General features: G+C 35.5%; 1 protein-coding gene across 10 annotated transcripts in view; it reads right to left on the minus strand.

Moving 5' to 3' along the window:
• The window catches only part of LOC126759965 (uncharacterized), a 43,181-nt gene that overhangs the window by 12,634 nt on the left and 12,518 nt on the right, over window positions 1-18,029 (minus strand). The window contains exon 3 of one of the 10 annotated variants that reach the window (XM_050475257.1): window positions 11,338-11,423. The exons of the other annotated variants lie outside the window; for them this stretch is intronic. The gene's annotated coding sequence lies outside the window, so the exon portion shown is untranslated. The remainder of the gene's footprint in view (window positions 1-11,337; window positions 11,424-18,029) is intronic. 10 annotated transcript variants of the gene reach the window in all.

Here is an 18,029-nt window from a genome sequence, read left to right on the forward strand (position 1 = left end):
CTCATATAAGCACACGTACCAACTACGTCTAGAAGAAAAAGCTTATCAGCATAACTGCTATTGTAACATGAACTATACTATCTATCTGCACAGACATATGTTGAGCGTGTATGGGTGTGTTCGCCCGAACAACCGGTCAACATGACATGACAACCGTGCTGTAGTTACTTATTTGTAAAATCTGCATCTGCAGCTGCTGTCGACGGTCCGGTACTTTCAGCCTGCAAACATGATAAAATGCCCTTCTTACAGTAGAGCACTACGTGCCCATATGTACGAATGTCTGTAGTTAACGCATAGGTATTTTAAGTTAAGGCACAGCATGAGTTCACTTCGTTTGTAAATTATGGTATATGCATGCTGTCGGTGTTTGGTCTATCACAAGAGCCTGGTGGTTCTGGGCACAAATTGCCAACTTCGTTGGACATTTACGCTTCGACATAATTCACTTTGACCGCATTCTACTATGCGCACAAACGTGTGTATATGAAAACGGATTGTAGTAACTTTGTCTATCTTTCTAGGCTAAGTGCTATACTTGCAAACACACTGTTAAATATACATACCTACTGCAGTATATACACTAATATTAGCGGCACTTTAGATAGGAATGGCATATTTTACATGTAGATGTCCACAATTATTGGTGTTTTAGGTTGTGAAATGACCATGGAACAACCATTCTAAATACTAAGTCGACGGCCAACTTGTGTTCGCAGTAGTGATTTGAAGCTTGTAACACGCAGACGTTGATCAAAAGGTAAAGCTATTCTAAATCTCTACTCTCGGCTATAACCGCAGAAGAAGAAGAAGAAATCACCACATATAAAGTCATGTATTTGGAATAAATCATTAGCACTGCTTTTAGGAGAGAGGAACCAGAATAATCTGCGATGCATTGAAGTAGGTCAATTTTATGAGCAGCTTGAACTGGGCTAAATGGTGGCAATTAACTAAGAACTTTTACATTTTTATCTATCCTAAAGAAGCAGTTAATAATACAATTGATTGGTTGGTTGATTGAAAAGGGCAGCGCATGAGTGCCAGTTAGCAGGCAGCGGGTGGTAACCAAATCAAGCCTTATCCAGCAAATCAATTGATTTGGGAAAAAACCCGATAGTTTCCCACGTCAGCTGCCCAGTGTCTCTTAAGTTAGAGCATTGATCTCATCCGGCTGAAGGAGTTCCACCTCGAAGTATACTTCGTGCTTGACCTGCAGTCCGCCGAATCCACTTTTTCCATTTTTTGCAGGTGGTACATTAAGGGTTGGTGTCCTGTGATAACTACTACAATGTTACTAAGCTTCATTTTGCCTAGAAGTCGGAGCTTGTGGTCTGTCCCGCACTACTCCAATGTTATTTTGTGGTATGCTCTATGTTGCTTGATTCGAAGACCTGAGGTATTGCTGTAGGGTATATACGTATTGCCTCAAAAAACCTTTAAAGGAGCTGAATGGCCTGAAGAAGAAGAACGTTTAGGGAAATAATGTCTCTACCTAATCCAATAATACTTTGTATTGGTGCTTCGAATAGCCTTAATTACCGTTTGGCTATTCACTAAAATGTTTATGGTGGGTTAGAGCTGAAGCCCACATGGCACCTTCTTTCATGCCCACAATTTCGGACAGAACTCTTGAATTGTAGTCATTTAGTTTGAAGCTGCATTCTACGTATGGATCACTATAAAAGTAACCCGCACCTATTCCTGTTTTACTCTTCGATTCGTCAATTGCAGAACCATTGGTCTAATCTTCTCTACTGAGAAATGAAAACAATTGTCAGTTTAGCCTAAGTTCATTACGAGTATGACATCGTGCGGCAGTGACGCCGATGCTGGCTCCAATGGCTTAAAATCATGAGACGGTTGGCCATTGGCATTGCCTCATACATCACTTCTATAAATATTGGTTATCGAGAAAAATTTCTAGAACCTTTGTTGAGGTAGTTTTCAGATTCATGGTAGAAATAAAGAGCGAATACATAAATCAAAAAAAATAGTAAATAAATTCCTCGGGTAAAAGATATTTCAAAATAATATATTTTGCTAAATTGGTAGGACTGTCTTTAACTACTATACCAAATATGAACGCGATCTGTAAACCAGTTTGTTTATAACCGGTGCTTGAGTCAGTACACCTCAGTAGTGCGTTGCGACTTTTACAATGGGTAAAATTATAATATTATATATATATATATTAGGGTTTTTTTTTTAACAATTCATTTTTTTTTCAATCCTTTCATGAAATTTCATTGGAAATACCCTAAAAAAAATTCCCTGAAAATTTGAGCCTTTAATATTAACATTAAGGACTGGACCGAGGCATGTAAAAATTCTCCATTGAAAATACATGAAAATCGTGAATTATTATCTTTAAACTTTTATAGCTCAGAGGCATTTTATGGCATGGCTTTGACTTTAGACACATATTACTCAGAATTGAACACTCCACAAAAGTGTCCATTGCGACAAAGTCAAAACTCACACCGGCGAGGTAGTGCGGGACTCTAAACCTGATTTTTCGACAAAAATTCCATTTTTTTGTATATATGTATCTCGTAAATGACAAGAGCTACAGAAAAAATTTAAATGACAAACTACTAGAAAATTTTATTTGCTACAAAAAAGATCTGAGTGCAAAATTGCTATCATTAATAATTTTCGTGATATTCGGATTTTTAAGTAAGGCTATAATGATAGTACATACAGAATGAGTTTTATATAAGTATGTACGGGATCACTATTATGCATTCATTAAAATGCATTTATGCGAAGACAATATGGAATTTTTTCTACAAACATTTTTTATCTTTTCCGTAACATAGCACAAATTATGTACGTATAGAATGTAAATGCGAGAAAATAAATGAACTATTTTTATTGCGGTAAATAAATTTAGCTTTTAGCAGCTAATAATCCTTAATTTGCGACTCGCTTAACTTGGCCACGATTCGTTAGAAGCATTTTCCATATTTTTGCTGCTGCCAAAGTCAATCTGCAAAGAGTCAAGACTTTCGGCGCGGTCAACAATACGGATGCCAGCGTTGCCAATGGCACATTATTTGTATTTTTTTCTTCATTTTGCGAATAAGAATGGAATAGCCTGCTGTAAAACTTTGATTTTATATTGTTGTGATTGGCTTAGCCTTCTTATATATCCCCATTTTTTGCCTATTATTGTTTCGTCGTGAGTGGTTTTAGTGGTTTTCCGGCAGTGCACGCGCCAGAATAGCCTCAATTCCAAGCTTGACAAGCGCTTATATCAGCGCCAGTATTATTTCTATTTAGTTTCTTTTGTTCTTCGCCTTTTCTTTTATACTATCGCTTATATTTTAATGTTATTTCTACCGCTGCCTAATGACGCTGTAGCAATTTGCTTGCTTAAAGCCAGCTATAACTGACGAAAATTGACTGGTTTTGGTCGAGTCGAAAAGTGGCCTTCACTGCCAACCGCCGCTTTAGTTGTGGCCTGCTTTGCCTTGCTTTAGCAAATGTTCATCGCTGTTAACGTTTTCTCTCCACATACATTCGCATTTAAATCCATTTGTGCCCACAATTGACTTTACATTCGTTTTACTATCGACTTTCCTCTTTGGCTCTTACTTATTACTGCATTACACTCAATTTACTTTTCACCTTTTCTGTTTTGATTACATCATAAGATGAACGATTAAAGCGGTAATTTCTTTAATTCCCACTTATGGTATGACCATTGTCGCAAAGTAAACTGCTTTCAAAACATAAATGTATATTATACAAACAAGAGTTCATCTGCACATAACACTCTGACTTCTCAACTATTTTGAACTCTGTGTACACTTTGCTCAGTGCCTTCCTGCCTAGCGCAGAGTTTCTATCATTTTGTCAATGAAACCGTCTATAGCTCTAGAATGCGACAACAGTTTGTGGAATATTAGCAGTCACGTTCGTACGCAGACACAGGTACCCAGTCGTTTTAGGAGTTCATGCTCCAATGCAGCGCAATAAATTGTATGTTTGTGTTTGCCACCGTAACACTTGAGGTCTATAAACATGTGTTTAAATTTGGTGATACGCTCACGCAATGACATTGGTGATAATTACCAACTCACATGGCTATATGTTGAAGAATGTTGACCCCTTTGTACTCGGTTACGGTTGTTCACCAACGGTGTTAAATCACTGAAGATGGCAGCAATTTAACCATAGACGAGGGATGTAATTAATGTTAGTATTGTCAATGGTTTGCTGGGGAATGTTGTTTCTAGAAAGGTCATATGTCAAAAATAAGGCAGAGAGCACATATTAGTTGTACGGATGATTATTAAACATATTTACTAATCTATACTCTAAAATTATCTAAATGAAGATTAGCTTCTTTGCCTACCGTTTTAAAGGAATTGGAATATTTTTTGAGATTAAATATTTTTTCCACAAACCATCAATGATGTTTGAAAAGCACTCGTATAAAGGGACGTCTTTTCAACAGCAACCATTGGAATTTCTACCAATGACTAAGACGGTTTTTTTTCAAATTTGTTAATATTGTGTTCGCTTGGCCCGGCAGGTACTTGAAGGTCTCACAGTAACTCTAGTTTAGTGCCATCAGATAATTAAGCGCATTGCTGAAAGCGGCAAGCGTAGCTTCATCCCATCTTCCATGCCACTTGACTTGCTCTCCGCATGCCATTTGTATGTGTGTAAATATACATTTACGGCTGAGTGTCATTAACAATAGTAGAACTAAAAAATCATGAGCTAAGAGTAAACCGAAAAGTGAGTGCAGCTTGTGCAGCAAGCATTCTGTTTTGTAGTACCACAGTCGTAGAAACATCCAAATTGACACTTTCATATTGTAGGACACAAAGGCATTCAGAGTGTTCAACGTCTTTTCTTGTTGACATTGTTAAAGCCACGCTTATAATGGGTACTTAATGCTTGTTCCAATTTGTTTATACAATTGTTGGTAAATGATTGTTGTGATAACCATGTAATGAGTTGTGGTCGTCATTACTTTTTAAAGGCACGAACAAATCAAAAGATCGCTATTAAGTTTTTGTTTTTGATTCTCTTCAATTCTGTTGCATTTGGCGTCTGCTTATTTGACCCTCTTTAGGAGCACCTTTGATGAATATCGTATTGCTACCCAAAAGTTTTTATATATGTATTTTGGCTTTTCTCTTTTGGTGTATTGTCTTCTTTCACCAAGTTTCACTTATATAAAACAGTATTTTGTTCAATTTGTGTTGTGTTTTGATCTATCCAGCAGAATGGGAAACATCTTGATACTCTTACGTAGAAAGCTGCCACAACAAGTTAAACGAAATTAACTTTGAGGTAATGTTTTCTTGGTAAATCGTCTTTTAAATTTAGTACGAGTATGCCATTAGATAGACAAATGGAAGTAAGGGGAAATTCGCAAGAGAAATTGCGAATAAAACTCTTGAGACTAGCATACAAAGATATATACATTATCTTGTATAAAATAGAATACTTATATATTACAAGAAGCAAGCTCTCCAAAGTGAATGTTAAAATAATTATTATAAAGAAAGTCAAAATTTCAGGTTTCATTCAAAATATAGTACTCAACAGAATAATCCTAAAAACCACCCGTGATTCAATCTAAAAAATACTCACAAGCCATAATATTCTTAAGTTCGCTTAACTATTTATACTCTGAAGATGCTATGCTTCGATTCCCCTAATGTGGTTAACAGGCATAAATGACCAAGCTGCACTAAGATATATCAATTTGTGATCAAGTCAACTGTCACATAACTTGATACATCTACGAGAGCACAGTGCAGTAAGTTATCGGATTATATGAAAAATTATTTCCAGAGCAAGAACAGTTATATTACTCGTATGTTTAGTGCGCGCTAATTTGGAGCTTTATTACTTGCCTTCGGCATAAGTCTGTAAGTTATTAACGATAAGCATTTTTTAAACATGTAGATATATTGGAAGAGCAATTTTTAACTTTTATTTGCAACTGTTAGTGCCCTCTTTCAACAATTCAGTGAATGTTGCAACCAAGTCGCATGGTACTGACATCATCATGCCAAATTAGCATTTAGCCGACGGAAAAAATGTTTTAAAATACTGAGCAAAACAAAAATGATTAATCACTATTTCTCGTATCGCTCTAAGTCTCGCCTGCCTGCGCTGTCACCATGCATATCCAAACAGCAGTTCATTCCGCCTATAAGCTGCTGCTTCTCACATGCTGTACTCATGTGCTTCAGACGTGTGTCAAACTGTCTGTCTCTCTGATTATTAGCCGTGCTGATTTTGGCACAAACAAATGGTTTCAAGCTTAAAGCCGAAGTAGAATTTTAAGTAACAACCTCGTCTACATATACATAAGTGATGAAGAACGCAACAACGCTAAAGCTAAAAAGTATTAACGTAAAGGAGCAATGATGTTGCCACATAAAACTGAGTGTTGGCGTTGATTGCCGTAATTAGTGGTCCACCGCTGGTTATCGGGCACACGGCCATTTGTGTGTTTTGACAGTACTGAAAACGAATTCTTACATCAGTCACTCTGATTAATTCCAAGTTTGTAGGCATGCGCTTTGTACCGCCGACACGTGGTATGTACTAGTCCACGAAAGACAATGAAAACTGAAGAATTGAGGATGCTTGAAGTTTTAGAGAGTTTTTTTGTGTTAATTATACCACTTCAATCTGAAGCATTCCAACATGTTCTTAAATACACGCACAAAAATTAATAGCATAACAACAAAATTTATAAAAATTTCTCTTTAGAAATATCAAGCTGAAAAATGCATATAGATTTGTAAATTAGCCCTAATACTAATAGAAAATGCATGAACAAAGCTAATGTGTTTGTATAGCCACGTTAAAACAAAAAAATCGTTCATCTTTAATACCTCTTTGTTTATAAGAATATATACTTCGCTTTATATACAATTTATTATATATATTTAAAGAAATCAATACATCGGAAACAAACATATCTGGTAGAGGAGAAGCGAAAAATATAACATTATGTATTTCTAACATTTATTTAATTTTACATAAGCATATATTATATTTTTGCAAAACAATCTTCTCAATTTCCGCTGACTTAACTCACCACTGAGAATCACAATACTTATATGTGCTAAATACATACATATGTATGTACCATATATGTGTCTGTATTTACATACACAACAAAAGAAATGGCGGTTGGTGTACCTGTATATTGTATTAGTTCTCTGAAATGTAGACCATATAAATTTTGGAAGAAAAGGTCAATGTACCTACAAGAAATTGAGCACAAAGCCACGGTATAATCGGTTTGGCAGCTGAAGCGGACAAGAAGTCAATATATCATTAACATAAAAAACATATGAATGAGTCAAATACACGAAAATTTATATTAAGGAACACATACTTAAAAAATTTACTAAATTTTACAACATTCTATAATAGAAGTAACAGATTTTGAATGGCACACTTTTGCGATAACATACTCTTAAATATATCCATACCACCGCAAAATATCTGTTTCTATCTACATCATGTAGTTGTTAGTGGGACCGCAATTAAGTTTCTTCATCCCTCATCAGTTTTGCGAAATAAAAAAAAACAGTGGCTTCACAGTTCTACAAGTAGCTAGGCATCTGACAATTAAGTTGTTAGCGCTTCAGTTCGCAGAGCACTATTAAGATGTATAGATATATGTATGTATGTGAAATGACTTGCTTTACACGAAACTCGATTGCTTTGAAGAGATGTTCCGTCAACGAATACTTTCCGTTCGCAAAATTTCTTACTCATAAATCATTCTACCAATCTAGTTATAATTAGTCATATAAATATAATGTGTCATTATTTATGGTGAGATATATCTAAGGCAAAATCATAATCTGCTTCTATATAATATGTTTAAACAAAAACAAGCATTAAAAATCTTCGGTAAAGCAACGTGTTCATTATTGTTTGGTTTCTTCAACATAAAATATGATCTTTAAATAAGGGATTTAAAGAAAAATCAAATTAATTGTATGATGTCCAATTCACGTAATTCTTGATATATGTACATACATATATCTTCCACGATATTGTTGTTTGGTCGACTGAAACATGCGAAAAAGGAAATCGTTGAAAAACAACCCAATTGAAAGTTGAAGAAATTTATGTTTCATCAAAGATTCAGTAACTACACATATCCTTATTCTCACAAATACTATAAAAATGGCATAAAAAGGTTGGAAGTTCGCCAAGATCGATATTGGTCTCGATGTCGACTGTGTTAAATTACATTTTTTGATCATCCATCCATCGTTTGGCTGGTAGACTAAGGGTGCCTGTAGAGTGAGCGCTCAAAACTGAGTATTGCGCAAAGCTGACGAAAGCGTGAAATGACCTTCGAAGCGCTTTTCGGCACTGACTCGCCTGTTGCATAGCTCATTTGTATGTTGGTCTCAAGTTTTGCATACAAAGAATTACGATGAATTTGGTAGAGCAATATTTAAAATACCCGCTCTTAATATATTTAAGACCAAATTTATGACTCCAATTTCTTGATCTGTCGGGGAGTAGTAAATAAACGGATTTTGTAATTTTTGTTTTTGGCACAAAACACTAATAGTTAATTATTATTCTTGCTTTAAATAAAATGTTATTCGAACCAAATGATTTGAGGTTAAAAGAAACTGTTACTTACAAAAAACAGAACAGAGCAAAACAGTATAACAGCAAAGTACGCGCGGAATTCAGCGCTGAATCTCGCAACCACTTTGGGTTACCTACAACTGATCAGCGCTGAGTGAAATTCGTTTTGCCCTCGGCTCGGCTTTGAGCATCCACTAACTTCACTTCTTAGCCGTAGTCGGCCGTAGGCCTCATTAGGAACTTGAAAACTCCTTTATCATAAACATATTTTAAGATATGTAATATATTGCTAATATTTTCAATGTTTTGTTTACAAAAAATGCTTCAAGCGCAATTTATGCCCATCTTGCACCGTTGGAATCACTTGCATTTGTAAACAGTGAAAGCGGTTTATGCGTTATTGAACTAATATGACTTTAGCACGTAAGCTCCTAACGGTTATACCGTCTGACCACTTGAGACCGTTGCATTTTGCTTTTACTTGCACTTTAAGCAGCACGAAAGTTGTTATGTCAGCTGGCAGGTTTCCTTATATTAATTGCACTCTGATGCACAAATGTGAGCGTGAAAGCCGTATGTGGCAGGCGCAAATACTAACCGTATATATAAAGTCGTCTGCAAAAGTGTGCTTAGAAATCTGCAATTACTGGTTTAACCACTTTATTCATAAAGTTAAATATATAGTATACCTTACAATCGCCATGATATTCATGATGCATGATGCATTTAGATATATATAAACTTGTTTAAAGCAGATTAAGAGCGCTTGACGTAAATATTCTAGGTTTAATGTGAACATTCTACTAAAATAGTATCCGGATATCTGAGGGCAAATAGAAATATTATTCTTGAAAACACCACACACTATAAACTTTTATTTCTAAAGATATGGAAGTTGGAAAAGTGGAGCGTCTTAAGAGTTGTTGTACACAAACTTAAACCTTTGTCTTTATAAATTAAGAAATTGAATAAGTCAGACATAATACAATAAACATGACGACGGAGCTATGGGTGGGAGGAAGCCGTTGGAGAAGAGGGGCAGTGAGCTTCTGTGCGGATGGGTCAAAGCTTGGGGGGAATGTTAGTGGAGAGGTCTATTGTCAGGACTCCATCTTCAGACTTCCTGACTATGGCGGTGTCTTATAAAGCGTATCGCTGGAAATTGTAAAACTGATGAGCTAGCAAGGAAAGGCACCTTAGAACCGCTATCGGTAGAATGGGAGTCGGTGCTTCCGTATCGTCTTGTGTTCTGCTATTACATAGATAGCTGAGCTTCGGCCTGCGCTGAGCCAACACCGATCCCAGAAGATCTAGTGGCTTTTTTGTCTTCAGTAAAGCTAGCCTCTCCTTAGTTGTGGGGTTTTTACCAGGCCATTGCCTTATTGGCGTCCATGCTGTAAGGTTGGTAATCTTACCAGACGCCATTTGTAGAAGCTATATGGAAGAAAATGAAGTGGAAACAACTCAGCACATCCTGCTTGACTGTCCCGCGTTTGGGAGGTTAAGGCTTAAACACTTGGAAGCGCATACCTTCAGATATCCCACCGAACTGGCAAGAGTTGAAATTAAACGCCTATTGACGTAGATATTGGCTATTATGTATTTTGTTAATTTATAAGTTCGAACACAGGAGTTCTTCTTTTCTATGGTTCCACAAAGGACCATAACCGTACCAACGTAAACATAAAGCACCCAGTTTAGGTTGATCACAATCACGATCAGTAACGTCAGAAAACATCACGGAAGTTCATAAACTTCATTAAATGAAATTGTGTGATTTAGTTGAAAAGTCAAAGGAACGCAATGGTAAAAATATTCAAAAATCACTTTCAAATGAAAAAGATTTGCACGATAGGGTTACCGACTCTCAGAAGACAATCTGACCTTTACTAAGCGCAATTAGTACGACTTATGTACCTTTTTGTGGCAATAGAGACAACATTACACACCTGAGTTCAATCGGCAGCCTGCAGAATAGCTGTTTCCCTGTAAAAGACACCCAAACCGCCGCCAAACAATATTATTGTGCGTTAATGGATCACTTGGACGTCAAGACCAAAGTTAGGCCAAATTGTTAGACCAAAGGCATTTTAGTCCATATAGTATACTTTCCCGAACTTCGCACTTTTTTGCTTGTTGTTGCATTGCATTATGTTGTAAATTAATATGTCAATCTTGTTGAATTAGCTTAGATTCACTAGTTGTTATCGAAGGGAATATTAGTTTCGTTACATAAATATGTATGTACATATCGTATCTATGTTATGGAGTTACGTATACCGATACCGCTTGACAATAAGACCATTTTAAAATAAGGGAATCAAACCACAAGTTTCTCGAACCTGAGCTACTCTCCTATCTACTTATTAATATGTGTTCGAACACCTTTGATTCAGTAAATAGTGATTATTTGTCTTAACGTAAGCAGCTTTATATGGAATTGCGTGGTGACACACCTTGTTTCAGATAATGACGAATTCTTGTTGAGCAAGCCTAAAAAATATACGCGCTGCCCAGGGCTATTAATGTTAGGCATTCATATTTCTTTATACATATAAACTCAAATCTTGACTTTTAAACTGCAAAAAATACAAGACTCACAGCACTGCGTATGTGCTTGCATATATTACATATAGAAAATATTATATATTAAATATATGTATGTATGTATAGAATTCAATATGCAAACGTATGTACATATGTATAATTTTATGAGATTTATTCACATACGCTTTATGGTGACTAATCCAAATAAAAGCCGATTTGCGTTCATGAGGAAATTTTACCGCTTTGACGCTACGCCTGGCGGTTCTTACCTGAAAAAAACGAGAAGAGAATAAACACTACGTGAGTGAATTTACAAAGATGTGTAATCGAGGCTTCGTATATTCAAAATACAATACATATGTACATTTTTACATCACTTTACTTGTGTAAAAACTATAATATAAAAATATTGACGTTTGTCATAGGCGACTATTGCAATTTACTATTACTGGCCAGGCAAAAATGTAGAATGTACACTCAAAGCTCTACTGCAATTGCTATAAAAATATTGGCACTTTTTGATTCTTGGAAGAAATAACTTGTGTGGCATCTTTTAAAATATGTGATGAGTAATCACTTCACTATTTTTAATGCTGAAAAATGTTTGCGACAAATTGAAATTGCAAAAGATTTTGATCGATTTACGGAAATGATTTGGATTTGGTGATAATTGGTATATTATCACCTTTGTCGAATTTAATAATTTTTCGCTACTAATTTTATTTGAATATGATTTTATGTAAAAACACATGTATATATTTATACCAAAACATAAATGTATAGTGTATCTCTCATTTATTTTTAAACTTGCCGCAATTCACTAGTTAGGTGCCTGGGTTTTCACTTCAATTTTTAACTTAAACTCGTTTAAATAGCCATCTTTAACAGTTAGACGAGATACGTACATATTTATTCATAAAATAATATATTTATATAACTCTATATAATGTAATTATCGATAATCGTATATTCCGCCAATAAAATATTTTGCAAATGCGATTTGAAGTGAATTTACAGATGTTGAAATTCGCAAAAGTAAATAATCAAGTTTTTTATCGCCCAGATAGGTGAGAAAATATAAATATGGTACATGTATCCACTACATACGTTGAAACATATGCACGGGCTTGCTTTAATGATGCGTGATGCACGTCACAAGTGAGAAAAATATGACTACATACATATTTATCGCATTTGAGACACTTCAAGGTCAGAGAGTCAAGCACTCAGCAGTAAAGAAGTGCAATTTTATTTTTCCTTCAAAAACCAGTTTGTCTTTAGTAATGTAAATAATATAACTGTACTAAGCATATTAAACAATAAATATTTCATATAAAGCAGAGGCCATAAAAGCCGATGCGCGTTCATATTATTCAACAAATTTAAAAGTAAATTAATTAGAAATAATCCAAAATTTGTCACAAGATTGATTCAACTTCAAAAATTGGTGGAATTTTTTACTTAAGCATGTTCTCTCGTGTAGAATTTATGGATGTCGAAGCCTTTTGGCTAACTTTTATCTCAGGCCAATCATTCGATAACGCGTAGTAATACCGCAATAGAGTATTGTGTGTGTTATCTTGTTCAAGAGATAAATTAAAATAATTTAACGCGGAACCCAAAAAGTTCAGCTAAATCCTTACCGTCCTACTGTCGTATTTTCGGTCGCTTAGGACGATTTTACGGAGTAACAATGATTCAGAGTATTATTGAACGTACGGGGTATAAACTTGTTCTTATACCGTTTGATCTATGACCGATTGACCATTGAAAGTCAAAAAAGTTTGTCAGATCTATGATAGATTGTCCTTTCAAAGTAAAAAACTTTTGTCATTTTGATCTTTAAACCGTGAAGTAAACCTTAACACTACGAAGGAAACGTCGAATACCCCCTTTAAAATATATACATATGTATAGGTAGGTAAATGATCAGCGTGACGAGCTGAGCTGATTTAGCCATATCCGTCTGCCGGCTGTAAACGCGAACTAATCCCTTAGTTTTGGAGATATCGATCTTGCACACAACTTTTTTCCTCTATGAAGCTGGTTACTTGTTCAAAACGTTGATATCGAACTACTGTAGCATAAAGCTTCTATACAAAGTGAACGATCGGAATCAGATTCTTGTATGGAAAACTTAAAAACGGGATAGTTGGTTGGTCGGTTAAAAAGGGAGGCGCCGGACCTCAAGCGGTCGCACTTAGACCATCATTAAGCCCATTGCACTGCCAATTGGTAACCAATTTAATCTAGTGGATTTGATAAAAACAGCTGAACCAATGTCTCTTAAGTTGTGGAATTGCAAGCCTTGGAATACGTTCCTTTTTACCCAGCTGATGGAATTCGCATAGATAATGTTCCAGCGTATCTGCGCATGCTGTGCTTTCCGCCGCGCTTGCTTCGCTTTTTCTAATTTCTGAAGGTGAAGTTTTAATAATAGGTACCTTATATTGACCCCTACAATTTTACTAAGCTCCCTTTTGCACAGAACTAAAAGCTTTTCTGTGTTGCTTTTGTTCTAAGACCTAAGGTCTTCCAGTATGGAACAATGCTACAAGCAACCCATGAATGAGCTGATTGGCCTGGGGCAGCCTAAGCTCGTCTGTCATTCTATTCCTAGATTAACCGAGTTACCTTATAAAATTCTAGTTATTGCTTGCTTGCGTAATTAATTGCCTCTTGGTCGCCCACTAGAATGTTTATAAAATTATTATTTAGAGAAGAAGCACACTTGGCACCTTTTGTTTTTCCGAAAATTTCGGCCTGAAAGACTGAATTATAATCATTTATTTTACTTTGGATTACTACATAATAAGCCCGCTTTTGTTCTGGTTGCACTTTATGATCCGTAGCTGAAAACTTTTCCCATCTTCTCTACTGGGGAATGAAACAGGCGTAGAAAACAATAGTGGCAAAGTGGCGAAATGGAAACTTGGGTTAAATGAACGCTCCGTGGTAATATTACTTTCTTCGTTTATCAATTCATTTTAGAATAATCAATAATACAATTTTATAATTAAATATACTTGAGTTTTCATTTTACAGCGAAGAAACCAAAGCCTAAGAAAAATGTAGACAAATGACTGTTTTTTGCGACAAATTGTCATAAATGCCACAGAAAATAGTCGCAAAATACATGTATTGTATGAACAGCTTTTTTGCGATATTGCCATTGTGCGAAGTTTGCATATTATTTATTATTATTTATAACTTATTATTTTGCCAAGCACAAAATTTACCTTTTGACATTTTATAATAAGAACAACGATTGGTCAAAACTTTTCTCTCCCTGTATTTCATGCAGATATTTCGATATAGCATTAGGTGGAATTTATACTTGTACAAGGTGCGTTCCAAAGTAAACAGGACTTTAAAAAAAAAACACAACAAATGGTTTTTTTCGGCAAAATCAATTTCTTTTATTCAAAATAGTCTCACTCTGCTTCAATACAGTTTTTTGCTCGGCCCAAAAACATGTCGAACGAGTGTTTTAGCTCGTTGGCCGGTATGGCCACCAGTATGCCGGTGCAAGCCTTTTGAATGGCCTCTACGTCTGCATAACGCTTTCCTTTCATGGGCAAATGCATTTTTCCGAAAAGGAAGAAGTCGCACGGTGCCATATCAAGTGAATACGGGGAGTGGTTCACGGTTAAAATGTGATTTTTGTTCAAATAGTCGTCTTTCGAATGTTGGAATCTAGGCAATTTTTAGTCGTCAGTCAATTTGTGTAGAACAAAGCGTGCACACACCTTTCATAAGCCTAAATGCTCGGTCAAAATGCGATAAATCGATGTTTTGGAGATGTTCAATTCCATTTAAATGATTTCGGCTTATTTTTGATGAATTCACTCACAGCTTCGATGGGATTTCCGGTGATCACGGATTTTGATTGGACCATATGTTGATCGTCATTTATGTCCTCACGACCACTTTGAAAACGTTGAAACCACCCGTGCACCCTGCTACGAAATATACAATAATTGTCATAAACTTGTTTCATCAATTGAAACGTTTCTGTAAAAGTTGTATCAATGTTAAAACAAAATTTTATGTTGGCTCTTTGTTCGAAGCTAATTTTCGCACCGATACACACCAGTCAACATATAGATGTCAATTTTTATATTAATTCCATCTCTTTCTCATGCCTAATTGCAAAAAAACCATTAAAGATTTTTAAGAAAAAAATGCTATTATAGAACCTTAGTCTCTTAAAGTACACTGTATATGTAAGATGGTTATATTTCAACTTTAGTACAATATAAAAAAAATTTAATAATTGGTAAAATGATGATTTCACTAAATAATCGAGGCATTTCTCAATTTAAAAAATTATGTGCTTCAATCGTCGTCAAAACCTTTTCTATTATATTTATTTCTCACTACGCAATTTTTCTCACATTCTAACCCGACGCAGGCGAAAAATCAAATGATACAACCAACAAGTGAACAGCCAATTGTACAGACTTTGAATTTTATAAGATAGTTGCTTTTTTGTAATGCAAGGGCGGAAATTCCAGAGGAATTGCACAACGTGCAGTATACCTTACATACCAGCTGTCGGAGCGCAGCCGAATAGTTTTGTGAATTCTGCGTGGTCGGAACTAGTGTAACTCCGACGGAGGCTGCTGGCGTTGGTAAAACAATATGTGTTACATACTCGAACATAAGTACATACATACATATGTACGTATATTGCTTTGCTCTGGGGCGGAAGGTGCGTTGGTTGCATTATTAAGTTGGTTTTCCAACCAGATTTGTTGGTTGATAGGTTAGTCGGTGTGCAGCGTTGCATGTGAGGCGCAATGCCAACAGCAGGAAATTGTTGGCGTGTTGCGGCTAAACAATAAATGACGCGATGCTGTCTCGTGTACATATGTATGAACATGTGTTCATACAAGTACACTCGTACAACCAAAGCATTGGCGGCAGTATAACGCTTGCATGCGAATAAATGCGTCGGCCCATAATATCTGTGGGTAAATCAGCAAAATTATGCCCATACGAACTACCTTTGTCTATTGTCGGATGAATAGACAGGCCGCTAGACAGACAAGTCTTCCGATAACAAGCTGTCCGCCAGCGAGCAGACACAACAATTTTCAGATAAATATTTAAGTTGAAAAATATTTAAGTTGAAAAGGGGAGATTCGGAATACTTTTGTAAAGAAAGCAAATGCGTGGCCCTTTCCTTGAAAGGAGTAAGAATGAGAATCGCACGCAGACTTACATTCCTGTATACAACTATTTATTGGAAACAAAAGCGGCAGTTTTTAGTAAGTAATGTAAGGATAAAGAGTATTAAAAACCGTCGATGTGAAATATAATTGCATTATTTACTTTCTTGATAAATTTTTTGCTTAATTATATTATTAAATTTTTAATGAAATTAAAGTATTGTAAATTTCAAAAATAACATACAAAAGTTTCTTACTTTATAAAGTTACGTCAGAATATATAGTCTGTCCAAGGTACTCATTGAAGTTGATATACCCTGTACAGTATATATTATAAGTTTGCCACGAAGTTTGTATCTCCCAGCAGGAAACATCAGATTAAAAATATATAAAAATTACCAGCGAGACGAGCTGAGTCGATTTAGCCATGTCAGTCTGTCTGTATACTATGTATGTGAACTAGTAATTCAGTGTTTGAGATATCGATCTGAAATTTTGTGTACATCCTTTTCTCCGCAAGAAATTGCTTATTTGTCGGAACCGTTGCTATTGGACTACTAAAGCATATAGCTGTCGTGCTAACTGAACGATCGAAGTAAAGGGTTTGTATGTAAAACTTTTTAATTTGATGCGATATCTTCATTAAATTTGGCATTGGGTATTGTCTCTGACAATGCTACAATTTTCGAAGAAATTAAGCTGACCGATTAAAACCAAGTTTTTGTAAAAATCCTTTTTTTTATTTATGGCGGGTTTTATGCTTCGTTGTAACCAAAGTTAACCTTTTTTCTTGTTCTTTTCACAAAAACTATGCAGTTTGTTTCATTGTTTTTGTTTTCTTTGGGAATTCATTAGTTTTGTGAATTCTCCAATGGTAATCTTGACTTTGAACTAAACGTAAATAAAAAATTAAGGGTTCACTCTTTTAAAGCTCATTACCTAACATAAAATTCCTATTGACCTGTGGTTTGTTCTTTAAACTGTAATGCTTATGTTCATGCTCCAAACTAGACCTCGTTTTTTTTTGTATTTGTGGTGAGTATACGCCATTTTACCATTTTTTCCTGTAGTTCCACTTTTTCTAATACGCCACAGACCACACTGTACTTCAAAAAGTTAAATTCAACATTTTCGGTTACAAATACAGATTTGAATTGTGCGTTTTTTAAATTAATGTTCGCGTACATTCGATGTCTTTATATCTACCCACATGTGCTGCGCGGCATTCTAAGCTTCCACATGTTTTCTTAATTTTGTTACATAGTGTATTCGTTGTACCAAACTGAAGAAACAAAATTTCTTTATATGTAGTTACTCTAATGAGAAAATAATTATGGCTGAAAACTAAATTATGTTCTGATGCCGACTTACTGCCACTCTTCTTGCTGTACCTGGATTACTTATAATTGTTATTGTATGTCGGAATTATCTCAAAGCATTCAATGTGCTTAGAAATGACTTTGCATGTAAATGCCGTTTTAAGTCATTGTGGTTTTACTTTGTCTTCGCCAGCTTTTGTCTTCCGTCTCATTATTATTGTTTATCTAACAATTCCTTTATACATATGCTGCGCATTTATGTGCTTTTTGAATGAGTATACATGTACTATATACTATACATATGTACATGCGAGAGGAGTAGTTTCCGCAAAGTTTCCTGCTTTTTCTCTCCACAGACAGACACTTAAGTGAGCGTGTGTTG

This window comes from Bactrocera neohumeralis, chromosome 5, assembly GCF_024586455.1.
Source record: "Bactrocera neohumeralis isolate Rockhampton chromosome 5, APGP_CSIRO_Bneo_wtdbg2-racon-allhic-juicebox.fasta_v2, whole genome shotgun sequence".
Classification (NCBI taxonomy): Eukaryota; Metazoa; Arthropoda; class Insecta; order Diptera; family Tephritidae; genus Bactrocera; species Bactrocera neohumeralis.